At 43.4% G+C, this 16,236-nt stretch overlaps 1 long non-coding RNA gene across 1 annotated transcript in view; it reads right to left on the bottom strand.

Annotated features, from left to right (window-relative positions):
* Positions 1–14,372, bottom strand: part of LOC146372537 (uncharacterized) — a 28,513-nt gene extending 14,141 nt beyond the window's left edge. The window contains exons 1-2 of the long non-coding RNA XR_014802722.1: positions 14,109–14,372; positions 3,085–3,185 (exon numbers count right to left, since the gene is read on the bottom strand). This is a non-coding gene — a long non-coding RNA (uncharacterized LOC146372537). The remainder of the gene's footprint in view (positions 1–3,084; positions 3,186–14,108) is intronic.
* Positions 14,373–16,236: the final 1,864 nt, after the last annotated feature.

The raw sequence follows: 16,236 nt of genomic DNA, 5'->3' as shown, positions 1-16,236 counted from the left end.
CTCTCTGAAAAACTGTATGTAAGTACATTACATTCTTACTCTCAGTTGTTTGGATATTTCTTCAAACCCTCCTTTCAACGCATCTCCATTCACTTATTTTTGGATGAGAAAGCTCTAAAAAGATCATTAAAACAGGTTGCAGTACTTTACCCACTCTTTCTTCCTTTGCATTTCTCTACATTGTCTTTCTCTATCTCAATCTTAAAGAGAAGAGCAATAAAGACTATCAGAATATAGACTTTCTCAGAAATCACCCCCCTCCGCGTCCATGTTGCTGGCATAGCGATCCTATAGAAAGCTCCCAAGGCCAAGAGCAGATTTAGGGGACTCATTTAGTAGGCAGGTAGAGTTGAGACTTCCCCTCCACCTCCATCCCATTCTTCACAATTAGAGAGGCCAGGAAGTGGAGTATTTTATGACCTTATAAAGACATTAGAGGCACTGCCGCATTGCCCCCGGACACCCCCCCCCCCCCCCCCCCCGTTCTTTACTTCTTGTCTACTTTTGGACTCTCCATGCTTGCTTTGACATTTCTCCAGCAACGTCTTCCTGTCTTGTTTCTTGTTCCATCGTCTCACCCTCTTTTGTTTTAATTTTTATCCATTTCTGCCTGATCATCACCCCCAATCAATCTGTCATCCATCCATCCATTTTGAAACAGCATTCTCCATTAAAACTCAATAAAGACTCTCATTCGAATCCTCAGAATTCTCCTCGTATTACGTTTTATTGGTGACGGGGTGTCTATGGTTTTAAAAAAAGAGCAAGTTGTTTTGAGGAGTTCTTTGTGTGGACAAAAATGGTCCCATTTTCGACACTTGTCTGTTAGGCTTTCATGGTCGCCTCCGACGCAGTGTGTCCAAGCCTCTCACCTCCCCGCACCGCTGCAAACTATTGTCCATCATGTGTTGATTATTTTGCGTGAGTGTGAAAGTGACAATTACTCGCTCTGTCCCAGAATCCTGTGTTGAATCAATATGACATGACGGAGTGACTCATTTGGCCGTCATTCTCTCGTTCATATATTTGAAATATGAAACCTTGTGACACACTGTGGCAGCCCCACCTCCTTATGCACAAATGGACACTGACAGAGAACCATGCTGGTGCTTGTCCTGCGGCTTTTAAAGCCAGCTTAGACAGACTCGGCTGCTCCTGAAAGGTCCTCTTCCACAGAAGCAGAGGGCAGACACACTTGGTAGGAAAGAAAAAAAAGAAAAGGGGGGGGGGGGGGGGGGGGGGTGGTAGTGGCATGTCTGGATATTTGCTTAAAACATCCTTCACCTTTTTCCTCTCTTTCTTCCTTGCATCATTTGACCAGTAACCTAAAACAATGGCGTTTCCCTCAAAATCCCAGATGGTTAATGCGTAGCACATCCATCAGAAGAATAATGTTCCTTCTTGAAACAGCTTCAAAACCACTTCCATTTTAAAGCACTTTGTTCTGGTCCAGCTGGAGTGATTTGGACAGACATGTAAAAAGTAAGGAAGCGCGATAATTACAACTGATTACTGTTGGAATTCCGACGACCGCTTGGAGGAAAGCTTCCCATTTATTTAAACCATCGCTCTACCCCCCCTTAACTATTCGAACTAATAGCTTTCAAAATTATCCTCATCATCATATCCTGTCCTTTAAAATGGTGGTGGTTGTAGAAAATAGATCAGGTCAGAGCAGCAGTGCGAGTTCGAATGGAAGAGCTACACAAGTGACACAATTCAACAGGGAAAGAACCAAAAGGAGTTAGGAGAAATAGGTAAGAGCAACTAAGAGAGAGATCAGAGAGAAGGTGGATCAGGCTGACGTGAAATGAAGTGAAGCATTCTGAATTGAATTTTTTGCCTTTTGTAAGGAACCTTTTTGATAGGTAATGTTAAAATGGCGATCCCTTTGCTGGACAAGGCAATATGATGAGTGGAGAAACAGTGTTTTATTGGAAGGGCACACACATTAACCCCCAATTCCTGAAGATTTCCAGGTTCAGTTCCCTCAAATTTAACCAATTACCGAAAAGATAAATGAAATCAAGGACAGTAAATGTAACAGTACCAGTAGTGGCGGGTAAAAATCCTCATATACATCTCAAGTAATATGGATCTTCCCTTTCTAAAAATAATAAGAAAAAAATGGACTAGATCCAAAATAAATGAATAGATACATAAATGCTGGAAGACAATTCACACATTGCTATTGTAAAGTCTGGGTGGAAGGCTGATGTAGAACAGAAGAGAGAGTCTCATCAGAAGAGAGGATGACAAGAACTGAGAAAAACAACATTTTCTTTTTCCTCTCGGCGCCTCTCCTCTCTAACCATCCCCCTATCTGTGCATGGTGGCAGCCATTCTGTCCATGACTGCATGGTGGAAAATGATTTAGTGCTGCCTTCAGCCTCACACAGAGAGGGTGAGAAGATTACTCTCCGAGAGGCTGCTCACTTCGGGAACAACTGAAACGCAGTTAAGACGGCGAAGGTGGCATCCCTGAAAAGAGGACTGTTTAGTCTAATGGCCGCTGAAGAGAAAGAGTCAAATCTGCACGGCGTGAAATGGAAATGCGGCGCAAGAGGCTTTGTAATTCCACGAAACCTTTCTTCAGTGCGGATCGAAATGGTTCCTTCATACAAATAGACATTGATTTTTAAATAGTTGTAGAATTTTAAGAAAATACTTTTTTTTTTTTACTATTAATAGGTACAAACAACATTTTCAGGAAGTTTCTACTTTTCTGAGAGATTCATTCCTAAAATAAATATCAGTATACACAGATGTGCTGGTGGGTTTCTCATCAGCAGAGAGCAACGATCATTAGAGGAAAAAAAGATAAAGACGGCAATGAAGATCGGGAGGCAGTTGATGACTCAGACAGGATGATGTGTTCTTCAAATGGTGGCTGGGGTCTGACACCAGGGACACATGCACGCACATACATACATACAACAGACACATTCAAACAACTCACAAAAACATGCAAACATCAAACTCACCCCAGGTGCACAGCTGACTCAGGCAACTGAATGAAAAGGTAACAGATACAAAGACAAGACAATATATAACCCCCCTCCAGAGTAAACTGAGCTCCCTTACCTCTTTCACTTGTCTTTTTTGCTCCTCTACCTGCTCCTTCACTCTGCATCGATGGCTAACGCTGTGAGCACTCCTCTTCTCGTTCCAGCTCTTTTCACGACCTGACGGAGCAAAAGAAGAAAAACAAAGTGCATACGAACAGTTAAGAAACTGTTTCACTGGAATGGAGCCTACTCAAAAAAAAACCCCAAAACCCATAAATAAATAAAACTCTCCACAAAGCAGACGGGCCTTATGGAGTACCAGCTTTCGCGTGTAATTGAGTTATCTGTAACCATTTTCTTACTCATGGCATACAGCGAATTTAAAGAACAAGATAAGTGATTAGAAATCGGTTCAGTTCACGACCTAAAAACTGCAAGTGTTTGAAGTCGAGATATGTTTTGTGATGTGGAATTCCAAAGTGTTGAGTAACCAAACAAAAGAAAAACCCAGAAGAAAAGAGATGTACTGAACAAGAACTCAGCAGAAAGATCAGTGCAAATGGTTCAAGTTGGGGTCAGGAAACACTGACTGGCAACCAGTGGAAGAGAAAAGCCATGCAATGATGATGACGATCGTTTTAGCCACTAACAGTTTGTCTAACTTTGTCCATTTCATCTTTCCTCTCCTCGGCTTGACTTGTTTGACCTGTAATTGTTACATTTAGATTTTTTTAAGCTGTACTACTTATACAAGCATTGTAAAAAAAAAAATCTGTTTGCGTGCATGTGTGTGATGAAATTGCTAACAGCTGTGACAGCCACTATTGTGCACATGCACACACTCTTTTCTGCATCTCATTTGTAGCATGCAGCTGCACAGATAAAACATGAGGGTTAAGCAAATATTGTACAATAGCCAGAAAACAATGCACCCCCATCCCTCCCCTATCACACTCTCTCTCACACACTCACACACACACACACACACATAGAGAGAGCTAAGATTGTGCCAGCTGTGTGTGTAGAAAAAAAAAAAGACTGGCACTGCTTGTCCTCTTTATTACTGTGAACAGAGCAGACACCCCTGCTCCCCTCCCATTCATTTTAATCTCTTTTCTTAATGATAAACCTCCTCAGTCACACTCTCTCTCTCCGTCTGTACCCCTCCAACCACACCCCTCCAGTCTGGTGTCGGCTCTCTAGCATGGCAGTAACAGTGCTCCTTTGTTTGTCCTCCTCCCCTCGTCTCTTTTTGCCCCCTCACCCTGACCTGAATGATGCTGGTTGGCCGGGATGGAGGCATGCCTCAACAGGAACGCCAGGGAAGAGAAAGGGGAGGGAGCGAAGGCGGACAAGCGCAGGTTTGGGAAGGGGGGGGGGGACGTAAATAAAAAAATTTGTAGGGCCCTGACAGTCATTTGCTCTTATTCATCTGTCCATTCAGCATTGCAGAAGAGACCATTTGTGAGGGAAAAGGAAGGTTGGCTGGAAGGGACCACACCCTCAGTGAATCCACCAATCCCAATTTACAGAAAGCCTTTACAAAAGGTCTATTTCTGGTTTGAACAGTGAGGCTAATTTTAAAACACAAAAGTAAAAATAGAAAAGAGAAAACTATGTTGTGATCTTTATTTCTACTCTGAATGAACAAATGCTTGCGGGTAAGAAGAAAAATGGCTCTGTTCCTTGGCTTTTGCATTTATGCGGCTAAGAAATAATGCGCATGATATTCCAACAGGGCATTTTTAAAAATAGCCTCTAAGTACACAATGCGCAATTTCTCATTTATGCAAAGAAAATAGTGGCCTTGCCCAGTGAGGTTAGTTGAGACATAATTTTAGCCGTTTCATTCTGGTACCACTGCTGGAGCTGCAAACCCAGTTTCCTAATAGCATAAATACTGCTCTTGTAATGGTGCCTGGGGGATGTCTCATTTGGAAGTGAGGGAGACAGCACAGTAGAGCAGTACCTTTTACACTTAGCCAAAAACCCACATGTGCGCACACACACACACACACACACACACACACACACACACACACACACACACACACAGGCTGTGGATCATTAACCCCAACTAATCTACAAACATTATGTTTATAGAAAACGCCTTTCCAGCTTAGGCGACCGGCACAGCCAAGCCACGTTAATTCATTTAGCGAGTGTGTGTGTGAGCGAATTTGTGTGTGGCGTATCTGTGAGCTATAATGACAAGTGTGTCATGTCTCTCAGTATGCATGTGTGTCACGGCCGCCTGTGTCTACGGTGTCTGCTGTGACAGACACAGAGAGAACATGACAGAGACAGCAAAAGTGCGCGCTAATGTGTGTGTACGAGCGCCTGTGCGCGTGCACTTGTGTGGCGTGACTATGCCAGTGATGCAGCTCACAGCCTTGATCTAGGCTCCTGCCTCTCTCCGACACCCGCTGCGCCTGCTTCATTAATCAATAGGACAGATGAAGACAGACTCCTGCTGCGCTGTGAGGGAAAACGGTAGCTTGCGTGCGCAAGCGTCGTGTGTTTGTGTGTGTGCAAATTTCAGCGTGTAAGAAAGCTGGAATGCCCTCGGGTAGAACGTGGCAGACATGATGCAAACCTTAAAGGCTTCCTGCCCACACAGAGATCATCAACACTGGATTTGCCTTCTTCTTCTACCTCCAACGGGAAAAAAAGTTAGAGGGAAGGAAATAAACAAAGGAGTTATTACATTTGTTTTTGTGTAAGCATTATTCTAATAAATTGCATTATTTTCTCATCACTTCAAGAGCCTGGAGAGATATCTAATTTTGGAGGTCTAACATGTATGTCAGATTACACAGAATAAATAGCAGCTTTTTGGTATCACAACTCTTCTCCCTCATCTTCAGGGTGATACAGGAGGAGCGCCAAAGAAAATCTCCCTATTGGTCAGTTTGAGCCCTAGATAACAGTTACACACAAACACATAACTGCTCAGAAACACACACCTTAATTGCCACTGTTGTGTTTATTTACACCCTGTTATAGATATAAAAAATCTTTATGCAAAATGGGTTTAATACACCTTAAGGCGCAGTCAAATAAAGTGTAAAATGTTCAAGCTTCCAAAATCAGGTCAGGCAGATTTTTAAACTTTTTTTTCTGTCAAATGCACACAAACGGAAGAGATGCCTAAAACTGCCACTTGTGTAAAGCTTGCATTGGCTAAAGTGATCAAGAACAGCTTGCTGGGTGTCATCAAAACTCCTGATGCATTTACTCATCTGCAGAGCAGGAAGGTACACTCTTACAACGTGCACATTTGAAGCAACGTTAAGTTGTCATGTGATTAGTCATTGCAGGGTCCCGTGTTGAGTCAGACCGAGTAGCAGGCTTTACGTTAGAAAACCAAAACGTTTCCCACAGTCAGCATGATTGCTTTTGTTCAATGTTGAGCATCTTCTGTCACTCTATTAACAGTAGATTTGTACAACCATTTATATCAGTTTACTACTGAACCATACAACTATATATATTGCAGAACATTATGTTATGGTAGAAAGCTGTCTGGAAATAATAACTCTTAATCACAAGACCAGTGTTTTGCATCAATTTCACATTTTCTAACAAAGTCATTATCAATGAAATTTGAAAAAGTAATTGTGTACAAATAGCAGGAAGCTAGATTTGAGTTTATTTTGGTACTGGGAATGAGGAATGCGTGTCATTTCCTGCTGCTCCAAATGGCTAAATGACTTGAATGCAAAGCCACAGAGGCCATTTCTCCCACAGCGCCCAAATCCTGCAGAGCTGTTATCAGTCATTGGGACGTTTTGTCTCCTCAGTATACAGCAAGGCCATTTTGTTTGTTTTCAATGTAACTTGTGATATTTGGCTGGGACTCAGTGCCCTCTATGTTAGCCATTGTGCTGAGATGAATGAATCTTTCTTCCAAATTTCATACAGAGATGCACTGTGTGAAACCATAGAGACACCTTTGAGACCACTAAACTGGTCTCCAGATTATTTGTGTAGCCACCAAACAATAGGACTGTTTGTATGAACAGCTATGAAGCGAGTGTTAAGCCTCGATTCAAAGGAAATTCTGCTAATGCTTTTAGGCATAACACAGATTGCTTTTTTATGAATCGAGACTTTTCAATTTATCTTTTTCGAATACCGCAAATTCTAAAAGTTACCGAAACAACAGCGTCAACTAGGCTTGCATCAGCTCTCCTTCATCTCTCAGTTGGCTTTTCAAGAAACCACACATAAAATCAAGATTAAGAGTGGTGGGAAAAAGGAAAAAAAAGCATAACACCTTATTGTTCAAATTAGTAGGGGCAAAAAAAAAGCCGTAAAGAGTTGGTTGATTTCAGCATTCATAGATTAGCGAAGAATTTTGGTTTCATCTTGTTTTTTTGAGGGATTTTTCCGAACCGTGCACCACTTTAACATAGCAATTTTTTTCCCTTTTTATCTTCAGTGACTCATAACAAAGCCAACTGTTTACTCATAACAATATGCTTCTAACTGATAATATTCTGAGAATATCCTCATAGTCCCTTTATATCTATGTCTTGCAAGTCATTTACAGAAATACATTAAAAATGCGTTATGTAAGTAAAGAACGGAGGGGAAAAAAAACTGACGCGGCAGCTGTTATGAAGTGGTTTTATATCAGTATTTGGGTGAATTGTGGATTTTTGTCCATAAAGTAAGCATAAAATTTTATATTAAGAAAAAAAAAACAACTAATGGGAGAAATAGTAAGTTGCCTTTTGTCAACACTGAAAAAAAGAAGATGAATTCCAGTGTCACGTCCTAACCCAATACGCCCTGATTGCACAGGCACATTTTGCATTTGACATTGCACGTCTGACACTCAGACAAAGAAGCCGATAGAGGCCTCAAGGGGGCAGATGACAAACACTACTAAACCATGGCCAGACACGACCCCCACCCGCCTCCATCCCCACAACAAACGCACGGTATAGACAAACTTATTCAGAGTATATTAGGGAGGTGAAGGGGGCCAGGCTCTCAGGGACTCTCTTCACTTGGCTGTCCTAATCGTCTGAGACAACCCTCCAGAGACAGACCTTCCCGCCCACAAACCCAACTCCCCCCTCCCAAGGCATGAACCCAGACACATCCAGGAGCATTTACAAGGGCAGGCAGCCATGACGTGGGGAAGCTGACCAAAATGAACAGCCCCACTGGGAGCTGTAGTTTAATTGTCCATCTTCTTCTTGGTCCAAATTAAACAAGCTCATGCGCATTCAAGTATCCATCCACATGTGCGCCGCCCACCTCCACTACCGCGCTTTTAACAGACTGGCACGTTCCATAGAGCATGCCATTGACGCAGAGTGATGAGCGAGACCCCATTGTCTCGTTATATTGTCTTCAATTAGGGAGGAGATGATGGGAAACAATGAGAGGAGCATTTGTAATCATGAGCCTCCCAAACTCAAGCTGGGAAACAGAACTTCATTATGCCCAATGGTCCCTCGTGGACAATAAAACGCAAGAATTGCGTGGTTCATCCTCACAAAGTTTGTAAGCATAAATGGCTCGAAGAGAAGTGAGTCACCAGGAAATGCTGCAGGGAGGTGGGTTGGGGATGGGGAGGGGGGTTCTGAAACTGAAGACAAACAGGGGCAGAAGCCAGTCATCTTTTATGACTGCAAGTGAACAACAAATTCCAAAGAAATGACACGCTTCATCTAGTTACATCAGCTGCACACTTACCTTTCTCATGAAAGTTTACTACCATCTTATTCAATTTGAAAAGTCTTAAAAGTGAGACTGTGAAGTGTTTTAGATAAAGACCATCTGTGGCGTGAGTACGGGGGGGGGGGGCCTTTGATAATACTGTAAGAACAAGAAACTCATTGCTTTTCCAAGTTAGTTTTTCCAAGGATTAATTTACAGGCGTAGAGTGTGTAGCCATGATGTCTTTTCATCTTCACTACATAAATTTTGTGCAAGCTTAGCTCTGAGAACAGAAGCTCTGGCAGCTACGGTGTCAGCTCAGAGCCATCTGTAGAAATGAGACTTCTTAAAGAAAGAGAAACTCGAGAGCGCATTATCTGCATTTACCTGGAGAGCGTTCAGCTGAGAAATGACTGTAACCCGACATGTTGCCGGCTTTGTAGCTCACCACGTCATTTTTAAAAAAAAATCACGTTCCACTGTGGCTGTTGGGCTTTGATAGAACCATCCAACCGGACAAATACCGCTTTCATAAAATTGTGCAAATGATTTCTTTCAACTGGGATTGTGGAGGTATTGTGCCCCTCTCCGCCACCCCACACCCTGCCTATCCTCTCTCCTCGTGGCACAAAGAGCTAATCTGAGACGAACACTCGCACCAGCTCTGACACACTGTCATCGCAAAACCGCCGTGATTATATATTCTTTAAATCATGTAAGTGAAGCATGAGGTAAAAAGCCATCATCCAATGGAGGACAATAGCGGAGTTACAGCAATAACTGCGTAGTTTCTCTCGAACATCCAGCACTGGGATTAAATACTGGGTCCCTATTTACTCATCTTTACCTACGGCTGTTCTTTCACAATTACAATATCTGAGAGACGCCAGAAAGATCCTAAAACATTTTGATTTTGCCCATTTGCAGATGGAATCAGTCTGCAATGGGTGCCGGTGGCAGGGATATTCGTCATCTCAAGCTGCCCAGGGGCCAAACATCCCATCCTGCAAGGCCCCATTCCCTTATCTGATTCCAGCAGACTGGTCGAGATGATGGCCATGCCAGCCAGAGCCTTTGATTTCTTTTTTTTTTAATAACATCCCTCTGCTTTCACACTGCTTTATTGATCACCAACAGACCTCATTTTGTTCCTGTGCTTGGAGAAGGCTCTATTTGTAATGTGATCGCCCAGATGAAAATGGTAGAACGGTGGACAGATACTAATCCTCTTTTCCTCCCAGTCTCCAGCATCATCTTTAGTGATTTTTGCGGCTCGCCCCTGTCAAGACTCTCATTGCCTGAAGCCAAGAAGACACCACTCACACCGTTTTGTTTTTTCACCTCTAAAAGGGAAGAGATTGGGGGTACAATTGACAACATTTGCTCAGCTATGTGTAAATGGGTTCAAATAAAATTAAACACGTACAACAAAAGCAGCCAGCTCAGATTGTACAGCACTGATTTTCACTTCACAATTAAGAAATAGACTCAGACTTGACACATTCCTCCATAATGAACATCATAACACAACAGCACAGAGTAGGGAGCGTCTGCCTTGTCACTTCACCCAGATGGTAGCTGGAATCATGTAAATTGGTTCGTTAACCTTACAGTGTTGTAACCAGTGGGCCATGCAAAGGGCTTGCTCCATGCTGGTTTTCTTGTATTTTATTAACGCCCATTAATAATAACAGGAAACTTTCGCTAATGGCCCGAGGTGGTTGCTGCGGTGTTATCAAACACTGCAGTAATTATACATGACATCCCTCTGATTAACACTCTTGTGATTATTACATCACGTCGAATCATCTTGGCTCCCGTTTTCTTAGTTATAACACATTTTACATGAGGAGAAAGAAAGATGGGCTCTAGCTCCCCCCCTCCCATCCTGGTTGTAACTTTAACCCCTGACAATAGAATGGCATGAAGAAAAAGAAGCTTGGGGGGGGGGGGGGGGGGGGGGGGGGGTGGAAAGGTGAAAAGGGATCCACATTTTCATATGGCTTCTCCCCCAGTGCTTGCAGAGTGTGTGAAAAATTAGCTTGCAGTGTGTGCATGAGCTACCAGCAGTGAGGGCTTGCACCTGGTGCAGGCGGGAGTATGCGAGGGGCCAAGGGTCACCTCACGGGTTAAACAGGATTGAAGTTCTCCTCTTCCCAAGAAGGGCCAGACGACCCCTGCGGCTGCATCGCATAACACGGGCCTTTCACACCGCTTCCTTCCCTTTTCCTTCTCCCCCCTTCCCCTCCTGGTCGCCTCCCTTTTTCTGCTGTAGAAAAGCACAGTAATCCATAACCCACTCAACTATCAGCAGCTCAATTATCCCTCCCGTTCACCCATTTTCTCCCCTCAGATGGAGATTCGAAAACAATTAACCTCTTCGCAGCTCGGGACTTTTCCCAGGAAAGGGGACGCCGGTAATTGAATGACTCCGCCATTTTTGACTGTGACTTCACTCCTTCACACATAAAGGTGGTTACCGAAAACTCTGTGGCTTTGTGGTTCTCCGGCGTCATTGTCAGGTAAGGTGCTCAAGCAGGATTTAACTAAATCATTTGATAATGTTTACATAATACTCCTTTCACCTACTTGGAGCTTAATAGATTTCCATCAGTCGTGATCGTCATGTTGATATGTCGAGGAAATTGTACCCCCGTGAAGAATCTTAAATAATAATTATTCATATGTCAATAAATCATTGTTTGGTGGGCAGTACAACTGTGAAACCTGACACAAATGCACCATCTACAAGCTACAGCGCATCCTCCTGCATCCAGAGCCTTCAATAAAATGTTCTCTTCTCCCCCTTCATTACAAAGGGCCTCCTATTCATCTCCAGGTAGACAGCTTCAAAACGAGGGCGGGAAGAACAGCCTGTTGCACCCATTGAGCTTTTTATTACTTCCCTCTTCAAAAAGGCTGGTGGCGAAAGAAGAGGCAACCTCAATCTTCTTGATTCCACAATACACAGTCAGCTTTCAGAAAACACACACACAGACAAGTAGCAGGATTTCAGCTGAAAGCTGTGTGTAAATTTTACAGGCACTTGCTCCTCAAAATGTCACATTTGGGGAGATTACATTGCTGTTAGAGCCAGTCCAGCTGTTAAAAAGCATAATGTTCTCACAAACAACTTCATCAAAAATGGGAAAAACAATTCAAAAGTGCCGCATTCAACCACAATCTCCAACGATGCCCAACAAAGACTTCAACCAGCCATTTTCCATAGTAGCGAGCTAGCTCATTATCCAGTTATAAGCCGCGCCATATAATCCCTAACCACCGCACATCGACAAAACAAAGACATGTGCAAAAGGAAGACACTTCCATAAATGACTGTGTCAAAGATATAGAGATATTGAAATATCTTCCACCAACTTCTAATTGGAGTTGTGCATTTCGTGTTGCTAGATTTCAGATACTACCTCGTCCTAAACCTCGGTGACTAGACGACCGAGTCAACAGAACTGAAACCATGAACAACATCTCGCAGCCTCATCTGAAGCCCTTGAGATGGTAAAAATAGAATCATCGTGCAGAAATTATATGTTATGTTTGTTGTTTTAACATCAAAGGACCCAGTTCCTGTTCATTAAAAATAAATGTTGCTTTGCATCAGAATTCCTCTGGGTGGTACAGAAAAACAGCGATCGAGCACGATCGATGTAATGAATTTTAAAAGAGCCAGGTGATATAACTTATTTGAACTTAAACTTCCGGATGTTCACCAATCAACATAGCCGAAATCTTGCTCCTTATATACATAGGTGCATAGCTAAAGACACACACACACACACATATAATAGAACACAGAAAAAGTCTTTGATGTCTCCTCAGCGCGGAGACTGCAGCTCCGTTAGTCACCCACAGTCAATCCAATATCCATATATGCTACACAGTGACAGCAGCAAAAAACCAACATAACTCCAGCCACACACACACACAGACACCAACGCAAACTCTCAAACATAGCGTGAGCTGATTGTGGATGAGGAGCAAGCAAAAGAAGCGCCAGCAGAAGAAGAAAAAAAAGGAGGAGGAGAAAAAGAAGAAAACCTAAACACCGCTGGCTGTGCTCCAGACAGACTGGAACTTCTCTTGATCATTATGTCTAGCCTTCAGGTGTCTGGGGTCGGACCAACTGTAGGCAATAGTTAGTTTGAGGTTGGTGGAGGGTGGAGGGTAGGGGATGGAAGGGGGGGGATAACACAGCAGCCAGACAAAGAGGGCTGCCTACATACCACCAGCATCAAGGAAGGGAGGGCGGGAGGCAAGGGAGGGAAGCAGGGAGAAGAAAAGAGGAGGGTTATAAAAATTTGATTAGACGATCCTTTGCTGAAGCGACTTTCTGTGTCGGTTTGCTTTTCTTTCTTTCTTTTTTTTTTTCTTCCTCTGCCAGTTCCCCTCCCTTCTCGTACTCCACAGCGCTACCTTAGAGAACGGGGCAGACAGATTTTTATAGGTCCTAATTAAAGCCATCTGAAACCTTTTGAAAACATCAAATGGCCCCGGTCCCCTACTCTCTCCCTCCCTTCCCCTGCCTTGGCGTAAAGCACAAAAAACAATCTGAAGGCACCTTTTTGGGTTGTTTTTTTTTTTTTTTTTTTGCTTTGACTCCTGCCTGTACATAAATTTTGCACCCCCACCTGACCCCAGCACCCCTAATTTCCAATCAATAAAAGGGTTCAATGAGTGATGTGACCTCAGAATGTGAAATTCAATTTGCTGGAATTTAAGTAGAAAAAGGCTCTTCAATAATTATTTACCTTTTTTTTTTTTTTTTAAGTACTTTTTAAAATAATTTTTCTTTGTTTAATCACATTCGAACAGACAAAACACGTTACTGAAGATCCACCCTTATCCTGCCCCGCGGGCTGAAGTGAAGTGCAGCGCTGTTTCAGTGCGCTTCAAGTACTCCATTTATTTCTTCTGCTGCTCTCCCTCCCCTCTCTCACCCCCGATTGTCCTCATTGAGCCGTGCGGACCGGTTGCACAGTCTGTCTGCCTGCCTGCCCGGGGTCAGCGGGTTTACCCTGTGCTTTTTATCTATATTTCATGCTATGGCCCTGCGCTGAGACAGCCCCACATTCACAATGAGCAAATTCACAGACTGCGCAAAGAACGTCAAAAGAGGAGAAATATAAGCGAAGTCAAACACCATCCGAGCATCAGGTAAAGTCAAATAAGACTATGAAGTGGTTTAAAAAATATGTATTTAATTCTGCTTGGAAACCAAAAGAAAGGGACAGAAAGCAAACGGCGCAAAAGTGGCACATGCAATCGCAAATCCTAAAAACAACAAAAATTTAATCAAGAAAAAGCAAAGTCGGCTACAAACAGAAAATGAAATAGTTTCAGGATTGTTATCATCGTATTTTTTTAAAGCGAATAGAAGACGGGAAGTAAAATTTTGTCGATACTTACAATTCATTTCTATAACTTCTGGGCGTTATTGTCTTGCCCCTGTGACTCTGCGTTTTGGAGACGGCCAAGTGTGCTCCTCCGACAAAGCCAGGGGTCATTCTCGTCGACGGGATGTGACAGCGTCATCGGATGGCAGTGAAGTTTGCATAACACAACACCTGGTGAGTCCCGCCGAGGACGGCGAACGTCCGATTCCGCCGGTGTCAGGTCTTCAGTGATGCCTGCACTCGCCGGGATTGAGCGCTGAGAGGACAGGGAGCGCACAGAAAGGCGTCATGTGAGCCTGTGTTCGAGGCGCCCATTGGCCAGCCAGGGATAAGTATGATAAGGGGAGTGCGTGCGCCATTGGCCCAGGACGAGAGCGGAGGCGCCTCCTCGCTTGGCCGTGCGCAAGAATGTGAGTGCGGCTCAGTGTTCATAATTTTCAGCGGGAGGGGTTGGAAGACAGAGAGGGTGGGGGGCGCATAAGTAACAAATTGTTCTTAAGATTTTTGTCATAGAAGGGAGGGAAAACGCACACATTCTGTTTCGTCGTTATATAAAAGTGGAATGTATGAAAATGTGTGGCGAGCCTACACGTCAGCTTTCTTTCTTTCTTTCTTTCTTTTTTTTTTTTTGAGTGGTCGTCAACTAGCACATTAACCGAGGGCGAAAATGTAACACGAAGTTGTCTTCATAGTGACGACAGGTAAGAAAGCAACATGACTGCCAAAGTCACCAACAGGGAGCTGTTTTCATTGGATCTGGATGTTTCCAGATATCACATCACTTATTTCTCATGATTTTATCACATTTTGATGTGATATCCATATAACCCCCACAGGATGCAAGAACAGCAGTGCAATACAGAATCAAATTTGTATCCCTGTAATCTGAATTAGTTGCATAAATTTGTGGATAATTTCCTGCATAAAAAAGTGCTGCACATTCACAAGGAATTTCATTCATCATTACTTAACAAAGTCAATACTGTTCCGGCTGAAATGCCACAAATGTTCTGACGCAAATAATAAAAAGTGAAAAAGAATGGGATCAAATAGAGTTCAGCGAGGCCCCACATTGATGTTCAGCACAGCAGAAACCCCAAAATGAATTCGGCATCTTCACTCTCACTTTCCTAAAAAGTAAACTATTATTTAAGACACCTGGAGCTAATTGATGCAAAAAATGCTATAAGAGCACAAAGGTCCTCTATTACTTTCTCCTACGTGTATGGACACAAAGGCGGTGTGATATGTTTTACATATTTATGTTGTTCTGCCCCGTTCTTCATTTCTACATTGATTTTCTACACAGCTGGACTTCAAGGAGGGCAATGGGACATAAAAGAGCATCCTCTCAGCCTCCCTCTCTGGTTCTGTGGAGACAGAAGGAACTGGAGATTCTGTATGGGTGGGAAATAGAGCGCGTGTAATCTGGAGCACGCATCTTCCCCCTGCTCAGGCTGCGGCATTAAATCGATATTCCGCAAAGCTTTCTCTTGTTTTCACATTCACTTGACTGCAACCGTGATGCGCCGCGAGGGTCGAGCAGCCGCTCCCTGATTTTTGTGGCACTTGTGCCCCCCTTCGCCCGCCACCGCCCCCCCCTTTTTTCTTCCTCTTCCACCTTCACTTCACTTCACTTCACTCCACAGCAGACACCCTCATTTGGATGGCTCCAAGGCGATGCGCCCATTCCATTTGTCTCTTGTGTTAACAGGAGGCGGCAGAAATAAGGCAGTGCACTATCTCTATACAGAGCATTATCTCCGGCTTGCTCCTCCAGCACCATGAAACAATGATTATTAACTGCTTGAGGAGCATGCTTAGGGATTTCAAGGCTTGTTGCCACACTTAGGGAACATGAAGTGTATTGCACAACGCACCCCATGTTCAAGATTTTTTATTTTTTTTGCCTGAAAATAATGCTTCCTCTTTTCTTGATATTTGTGAGTACTTTCAGAAGCTACTGGCTTGCCCGAAACCCCCGGCGGGAAGAGTAGTAAGTATGGCTAACGGCATTATGACCGGACGTGTGACAGGAGCATTTTCACAAGAAACCAGCCTAGCACTTCCTTTTCAAGATTTAAAAGCCTGTTGTGCAGCGTCATCCTGCTGTAAGATAGTGGTTATGCATTCATACACTC

The sequence above is a fragment of the Perissodus microlepis genome, chromosome 15, assembly GCF_051167445.1.
Source record: "Perissodus microlepis isolate ML-2025 ecotype Zambia chromosome 15, ASM5116744v1, whole genome shotgun sequence".
Lineage (NCBI taxonomy): Eukaryota > Metazoa > Chordata > Actinopteri > Cichliformes > Cichlidae > Perissodus > Perissodus microlepis.
Note: the sequence above shows the minus strand (reverse complement) of the source record. Positions and strands in the feature narration are given on the sequence as shown.